At 40.0% G+C, this 8,431-nt stretch overlaps 1 long non-coding RNA gene across 1 annotated transcript in view; it reads left to right on the top strand.

Moving 5' to 3' along the window:
• The first annotated feature begins 7,921 nt into the window (after positions 1 to 7,921).
• Positions 7,922 to 8,431, top strand: part of LOC115947859 — a 19,611-nt gene continuing 19,101 nt past the window's right edge. Inside the window, exon 1 of the long non-coding RNA XR_004081706.1 lies at positions 7,922 to 8,194. This is a non-coding gene — a long non-coding RNA (uncharacterized LOC115947859). The remainder of the gene's footprint in view (positions 8,195 to 8,431) is intronic.

Raw genomic sequence — 8,431 nt, 5'->3', positions numbered from 1 at the left:
GGCTGGCGCTGCCGTCTAATAAATACATTGAGCAACTCCTATGCCACGGACCCTGCTGGAACAAGGAGCAGTTTAGGCTTAGTTTGAAATCATTTAAACAAATCCACTACCATGAGTGCAATTCCAAGCAGCTGGACATGGCTTCAAATTAGGGTGTCCCAGGTATCATAGGGCACTGGTAACGGATGCTCAAAAATGTGCAGCTCCTGGGAGCAGCAGGTGCTGCAAAATCTCACTGGAAATTGCTTCATCTCTATGTCTGCTCTGCCAGATGACAAGATCCATAATTTTTGTAAGTCATCACCACCCTCTTACGCTTTTTTCACATTGGGTGGTAAAAAAGGCAAGCAAAGGTTTAAAGCAGAGCACACAGGTACCCAACCAGCCAGCTGTGATATTCTAGATAACGTCTATTAGATGTTCTTGTGTTGCAATCCAGTCTGCACATGCAAAAAGGTCAGACACAGGTGTCTGAACATTTTTGGATACCCTGTCCTCCACTGAACTGATCTCCATTTCCCCATAAGTCATCATTAATATGACTAGGAACAAAAAGGTACCTGCTTTCCTTTGCCAGCTGTTCAGTTGCTAGTATGCTCCTCCTAACCAGAACTCTAGACCTGAACAGGTCTGAATACCTCCCTCTGCATTTAATAGCTAATTGATGGTTGCCAGACTAAAGCTTAATCCAGATAAAAGCCAAGATAAAATGAGATTGTGACAAGATAATGGAAAATCTGGAAAGAATTTCTATGACTTTATGATATAGCAGTACATTATTTGAAGAATATGTAGCTGCTTGGTCATTCTTAGATGGCCTTAGATGACAAAAGTTCCTCTTTCTAACTTTGTTGTTGCTTTTGGAATAAATTATGTTCCATAATATGTTATGAATAAAGCAAACACAAGAAATTTTGTGAGCTGTTTAGTCAGAAAGTCTGTGATTTACTAAACTGGATCCTTTGTTTGTGGGCACATTTAAATTACTTTAAATATTTTTCCATACCAAAAGCTGCAATTGTGAGGTAGAGCTAGCACCAGATTTGTTTGCAGGTCAGACTTCTAACCTCTTTCTGCCCTGGCCAAACACAGAGTTTATTCGCCCCATCAGTTTTAATCTGCAATTCCTCCAGTGGCGTGTGTTGTGTAGTAGGTCTGTATTGTAAACCACAACTCTCGTGAATGGTATGGTTTACACTTTCAATCTTAAACTGCAGCCAGTTAAATTTTCACACATTTTCAAAAGAAGCCACCACAATGGAACTAAACTCCCAGCAGTAGCACCCTCATAGACACGACTGCCTTTGCTGCTTTAAGCGCAAATAGACTTCCATAGTAGACACTTTAATTTACTGGGGTCCAATAGCTAATTCTAGCAGCAGCCACTAGGAGATATTTCAACACATCAAGAATCCCTTAGTCTGTGGGAACTACTGCAGGCAAAGAAAGTAAACTTGCAGTCCAAATTCTTTTAGAGATTTTCCCTCAGAGAACCAGAGGGCAGTCAGGGAATTGAACAATCAAACTAAAAACCACAGAGCACCCAAGAGAGGCAGAAAGGGACCACACCCTTTCTAAACCCACTTCCCCTTTCTTTTATAATCCATCCCCAGCTTTTAGGACAGACCATTGGGTCCTAGTAACCCTCTACTAATTGAATGCTGTTGTCCACTATGTTGCCCAGAGAGGAAGTTTCTTTTCAGTTGTAAAGATTTTTTACAGTCATAAACTCAGCTTTCTATAATTCTATTATCTGATTTTGATAAAAATATTTTCTTAATTTAAATCTAATGAGCATAAAATGGTCATTTTCCCCAGTTTGCTTTCTTTCTGTTCACATCACTAAACCTTTTTTCAGGCTTGACTTGATCCCACCTGACTCTCTTCCTACCTTTCCTTTAAACCCCTTCCTGAGCAGAGCTTTGCAATGAAGGCAGAAAATAAGTAATGCATGATAAAACCCCTCTGATCAGTTAATAAATGCTGAATTTTACAGCTTATGAGGAAAGGGCGCCATATACTACAAAGTTTGTACAGAAATATTTGCAGCATCAATGACATCAGTGATTTTGCAGATTGCTGGGGCACACTTTTTCTTTAATTTGACATAGCTGTGTGTAGACCCTTTACTTATTGGAAAGATCATTTTCTTATACTTGGAAAGAAAAGTTTTTTTAAATTAAAAAATACAGAAAAAATGCAAAAAATGTAAAGCATCCTCAATTTATTGGCATAGAGTTTCTTTTCATTACTAGCTAAGTGAATACACCTAAACATAAGTATATAAGTACAGGGGCAGGTCTTTGTCTGTCCTTATGTTAAAAAGGTTTTCAGTTCTATTGCTATAAAATGGACTGAAATTCTCCTGAAGATAGACTACAAATGTATGAATACTACTTAATAATTACAATAAGTGTAGTTTAGTGTCATAATCATGAAATGCATAAACCACAGCTATCAAGATTATGTAATAAGTGAAAAGTTCCATTGGTGTATTTTCTCATGCCATTGCCCTGGTTGAGCCTCAACTTAGGCTCCAAGCAGATTTCTCTAGCTCTCCTTTGCTTTCTGTTATATTGGATTTTTTCCCTTGCCTCAATCTGTGGATGAAAAGCAGTCTCAGAAAAATGGCACCTTACCCCCAGGTTAGAGCTGCAGCTCTCATCTGCAGAAACAGAAATCCCTCAAAAGACACTGCCAGGAAATTGGAGCTGCTATCAGTGCTGAGGTTTCACTTCCCCAGGTGTACAACTTGCTGGTGGCTGTTTCCTCCAGCTGCTGACGAGGGGCTGACCTTGCTGGACACACACCAGGGCTCAGGGGGAGCATATAACACAGAATCCTGTGACATACATAACACTGAATTCTGTGATTTACAATTCATCTGACTTTACTGATGGGCTTAAATTTGGTCAAGAAACACTACCTAAAATGTTTTAATGATTAATTGAATTTAATGCTTTAAATGTGCTGGCAGCTGTGGTGAGCTAATCAACCAGATGACATTGTGATACCTTTGCAACGAATCATTTCCTCAACAAGCTGGCTGCCTGTTTTTGGGTGGTGGGCTTCTTAGGAGTGTCAGCTGCAGTTTCCCACATCTCCAGTCTCAGCTAACTTTTAAACGACCTTGTGTCAACCATTTCCTTGGTTTCCTCACTTTTTTTGTGTTCTTTACTGGGGTGGACACAGCTCCTTACAGCCCCTGAGCAGGGACGGTGAAGCTGCATCCCCCAAGACCCCTGCAGCTCTGTGGTGCCAAACAGAGGCAGCGGCAGCTGACTTTGCTCACATCAGTCTCTTGGACAGAGCAAGAAATATGCAAAGACAGGAAAGGGCAAAACTCTCATGATTTCAACTCTCCCAGAGGTGCAGGAAGACGGGTGCCCTTTTGTGTGAAGGAGTTTGTGGAATGGAGGCCAGGACCAGGTCACAAGGGCTGTCCACATGCCCTGGTGGTATCAGCCTCAGTGCAAACTGTAGGCTGTTGCTGCTCCATAAATGCTTTACCAGGCAGTTGAATTAATGAGAAGTAAGCAGCAGTAGTGACAAGGAAAGGCAAGTTTTCCTTCCCTGCAGACACCTAGTTAGAATATGTTAGTTTCTTAAATGACAGCCCTCTCGCAGCAGCTTTACCTTTGTTACAATCCATTGCTTTATTGGGAAGCAGGCTGCACCTCCCTTTACAAAGTCTGAGTTCATGCTTTAGGCTGGCTTTTGAAAAACAAAAATATAGATTTCAAAAAGTGTTAAAGTCTTCTTTCATTTAATTACCAAAAAAAAAAAAACCCAAACCAAACCAAAAAACCAACCCCAAAACCCCAACAAAAGAAGCAACTAATGCTCTCACAAGGAAGGTTTATCACAGATTTCAAGAGAAAGCCAGAGGCAGGTCAAGTGCTTCTGAAGATCATGTATGAATATTTTGGTATTTGCTGTGTTTGTGTGCCCTGCACCATTCAGGGGATGTTCACACAGGGCTGCTGTCTCTATAAGAAAAGTGAGAAATAAAGGGAACACCTGAACCCATACTGGTGCAGTGACAAAGCATGGAGTATCATTTCCATGTGCCTGAGATCTGTCAGCCGGAACTGCAGCTGGGGAAAGATCTGTTATCCAATCTTACACAATGAAATCCAATTTCACTTTGGAAATTGCTCCATTTTAAGAAGCTTGGAGAAAGGATTTTTATTATATGCCTGCAACAGCTGTGTGTTTTTTCCCCAAATTACCCTGGCATATAGCAAATGGTATTGAATGTGCGTGAAGGGTAAGTCATATGTGTCCAATGTAGACACACCAGACCTTCTGAGCCTGTATGTGATGTGTGCCTGTGCAGATTGAATCAGCACCATGAACACAGACTCTGACTGGAATGGCTCATTGCTGACTCACGTGTCAGGAAAGAATTCTGCATATACTTTTCAACAGATGTGGTTGGGACTTCTTTAAACTTACATAGGGAAACCCAATAGGCTCTCTAATTCTCCTCAGTAGGCACACACCAGTGTCTTCACAGTGCTACAGATACTATTTGCTGCTATCTATTTCATGCTGCCTAAATAAATGGCTTCCTTTGTGAGGCTTTTATAGGCTGGAGATTTATGGATGACTAAGATCTGGAAACCAAAATACTATTTAGGTTAGGCTGTTGCTAGTTGAAGGTGGGAGGGGCATGGAGGAATTAATTCATTTATGTGGGTGTACATACAATCTTAAATTATGGTGGATATTTCTGGAGCCCTAGATAAAGGCTGGGGAAAAAAATAAAATGCAAGACTTTGCATTTACAATCCTTTTCTCCACTGTTATAATGCAAGAGTGTAGCTGTAATCTCTCACCTTATTTAGCTCTGCTATATTTCCTCATATTCCTTTTTCTACTTAACTAGTGCAGTGATTTTTGATTCAGCCAAAGCACTGTCCATTCTCTGCTCATCCTCCTTTTACCATATCAGCTTGCCTTGTGTAGGATATATTTCCAGGAGACCCCATATGGCATCTCCCAACTCCCAGGCTGACTGAACACATTTGTCTCAGGCCATTTGAACACAGGAGTCAAGAAAGACAAGGAGGTACCAGAGAGTCCATCAGAGGGCTGGCTCCCTCCCAGGTCACTGTAAGGGGGTGTGACCAAGACATTGTGTTATTCATCACCACCTTACATAATTGCCAGAGGTGGGGAAAAGGGACTCCCATGCTCACTCCCAGGACGAAGGGGATTCCTTTCTGGTGGAGCAAAGTGTTGTGGGGTGGAGCACCCATCAGCCATGGTTCATTGTCTCGGGGTCATGATGTGTGGGGTCAGGCTTGGTGAGCATTTTGCATGTAAATCACTCTCTATCTGTACACTTTTTTGAGTTAATGCTGGTGGTCTCACTGTTTGTTATCTTATCTCATTGTTGTTTCCAGTAAGCTGTTATCTCAATCTGTGATCTCTGTTTTTTGTGTTTCCCATTGGAGGGGAGAGGGGAACAGCCTATAGTTTTCTTTTTAATGGGAGTACTAAACTGAGGAATACCATTCCTAAATCATGGCATCAGGGGGCTGGAGCACCTCTTTTATGAGGAAAGACTGAGGGAGTTGGGCCTGTTTAGCCTGGAGAAGAGACAACTGAGAGGGAACCTTATCAATGTATACAAATATCTTCAGGGTAGGTGTCAAGAGGATGGAGCCAGGCTCTTTTCAGTGGTGCTCAGTGGCAGTGTGAGGGACAAGAGGCACAAACTGAAACTCAGGAAATTCCATTGGAATATGAAGTTTACTTACTTTGAGAGCAACAGTGTGCTGGAAGAGGCTGCCCAGAGAGATGGTAAAATCTCTTTCTCTGGAATTATTCAAACCCACCTGGATCCTGTACAAACTGCTCTAGGTGAACCTGCTTCAGCAGGGGGCTTGGGCTATGAAATCTCCACAGGTCCTTCCTAAGCCCAAGCGTTCTGTGATTCTGTTGTCTTCTTTGGATATTCCTTTCTATAGCTCTGAGTCAGAAACTTCTCTCTGAAATCTTCTGAATAATCTGGCAAACATACAAATGGCAAAATTCAAACAAGGTTTGGAAGTGGATGCGAGTGTTCAGTGATAAAAATATGGTGTCTGTTAATAAGATTACTGGCAATTACTGATTTCTTGCACATCAAAATGTTTCTTTGTGAAACTGAAAGATACTGCCAACCCTTATTTTTCTACTGCAAGTTTATCTGAAAAAAAATTATGACTTAATTTGTGCTAGAAGAAGGATTAATTTCTTATTGTTTATACTGAAGGAAAATGATATAATGCTATTACAAATCTTGAACTGACAGGGATTTCACTAATGAGTGACTTATGAAAACCCAGTCTAAGGAAATAAAAGCCCGTAGAAACCTTGAAATCTAATGTTCTCACACTGACAATAGCAAAGGAAAGAAAAAAGTAAAGTGTATCTGTAGGACAGATATCGAGTGTCTCAAGCTCAGACTGAGTTTAATGCTTAGAGGCTTTGGATCTTGGAAGAGTCTGAAACAACTGTGAAAACTGTTTGGTCTGAACCAATTTTTTTTCTGTCTGACATTTTAATTCCACAGATTTTGATGAAGTTATTCCAGACTTGCATGCATGTGATGCTAGAACATGGCCCATGATTATCCTTTCTCCAGTATTCTGTTATTCAGTTTGAAAATATGGCAATTTAAACTGGATTGAACTGATTAGAAGTGTCTGTAACTCATACGAATGAGAGTGAATTAGGTCGAAACTTGAAACTGCTGACGTCAGTAAAGTCCTGGCTGACTTCAGTCTGTTCTAAGCACACAACAGAAACAATTTCAATGTGCAAGAAAAAGGCACCTCTGTAGAAGATACATTGGTTTGCTGGTAAAGGCTAGCCAAGGCTGGGTTTCAGCATGGACACACTAGATGTTGCAAGGAGGGGTTTTTAGAGGTTATCCAAGGTAATGAACTCTACAGGTGATCTAACTGGGGGCTCTGTTTTGGTTCCAGATAAAGCAGCTTCCTCTGGGAATACTTACAGCCTGATTCAGTTAACAGGACTGCATTGTTGGAAATTAAGGAGTGATTAGGCATTTCCAGGACTAGGCAAAAACCCCTAAGTGTGTGCTTGAAGATCTTTATGTTTAAAATAGATATTTTCATAGAAAATTGGACACCAAAAAGTGTGTTTGGATCTAGTAATGAGTACCTGATTTTACAAACTTAGTGTAATAATCCATCTCTTACAATAAAGATATATCTGGGACAAATATTAATTGAAGTTATTTTTTGAGGACAAAGGCACTTTACTTAAAGTACCTTTCTGTACACTACTCTGTATAAAACCAAACTTCCAAGAAAGTCCCAAAACCCTGATTTTGACTGATTTTGACTTCTGGCATTTATTTGCATTGAATAAGTGGAATGACATGCAAATGTTTATATCTGACAGATTTGTAAAATCTCTGTGTCTCTAATTGCATATGCATCATTTTACAGTCCAGCTGCATCCTTTTAAAAAATGTGCACCCTTGAAATACATCACTAATTTTACACTAACTTTTTCTCTTTTCTTTTTCCTAATATTACAAATAATGGCTTTCATAATTATGAATTATAACAAGGTTTATATGCTAGAAAATTAATAATATTTACAAATCTACATTTATTACATAGATTGTCAAGGACTTTTGTCTCTTTGTCTCAGTGAGTGCTATTTCTGTCTCCACAGGAACACTTTCTTGCTGCACAGTATTTATTACTGACACTATACACAAACATTCCATAAAATATGAGAAGAAAACAAATCCAACAGCTATATTTAAAGGGTACTGTTCAAAAATCTAAACCCCATTGGAAGTGGCAAACAAAAGCATCCAGTCAGCTCCATCCTACAGCAGATGAGTGTAATATTAGTTGCAGGTGCTCAGCTTTTCAGGGTCTCTCTCAGCCTGATGTGTCCTTTAAGAGGCAATGGCACATATTGCTGCACATGTTCAGTTGCTCTACCTTTGCGCTGCAGTTCTTTACTCTGTAAAATGTTCTTCTCAGTACACAAAAGCAGCTGCTGAAGAAACTGCTTCAGACCGAGGGTGAGAGAACTGATGGCAGGATCACTAAGAAAACTCCAGTAGAGACTGAGAGAACCAGACAGTGCAGAGAAACCAAAGGATCTTCTGTGAAAAACAAAAATATCAACATTATATCCTGTCATCGAACCCCAGGTGAGATTGAAAAGCCACTAAAGCCTTTTTGGCTGTAGAGCTATGGACCTGAATTATGCTTGACTCAAAATGGTTCACCTTAGATTAAGAAAAAGAATGTTTTGCAGAAATGTTACCAAAAGCTTTTTCTATTTTCTTTGCTTCATCAGTGATTATTTTTTACCCTAGAGAAAAAAATAGTCATGGGGGGGACTTATCTGTGTCTTTTGAAAGTTTCATTGCTTAATGTTTAATCAA

Source organism: Geospiza fortis, unplaced genomic scaffold (assembly GCF_000277835.1).
Source record: "Geospiza fortis unplaced genomic scaffold, GeoFor_1.0 scaffold195, whole genome shotgun sequence".
NCBI lineage: Eukaryota > Metazoa > Chordata > Aves > Passeriformes > Thraupidae > Geospiza > Geospiza fortis.
The sequence above is the reverse complement of the archived record's forward strand: the minus strand, read 5'-3'. Positions and strand labels throughout refer to the sequence as shown.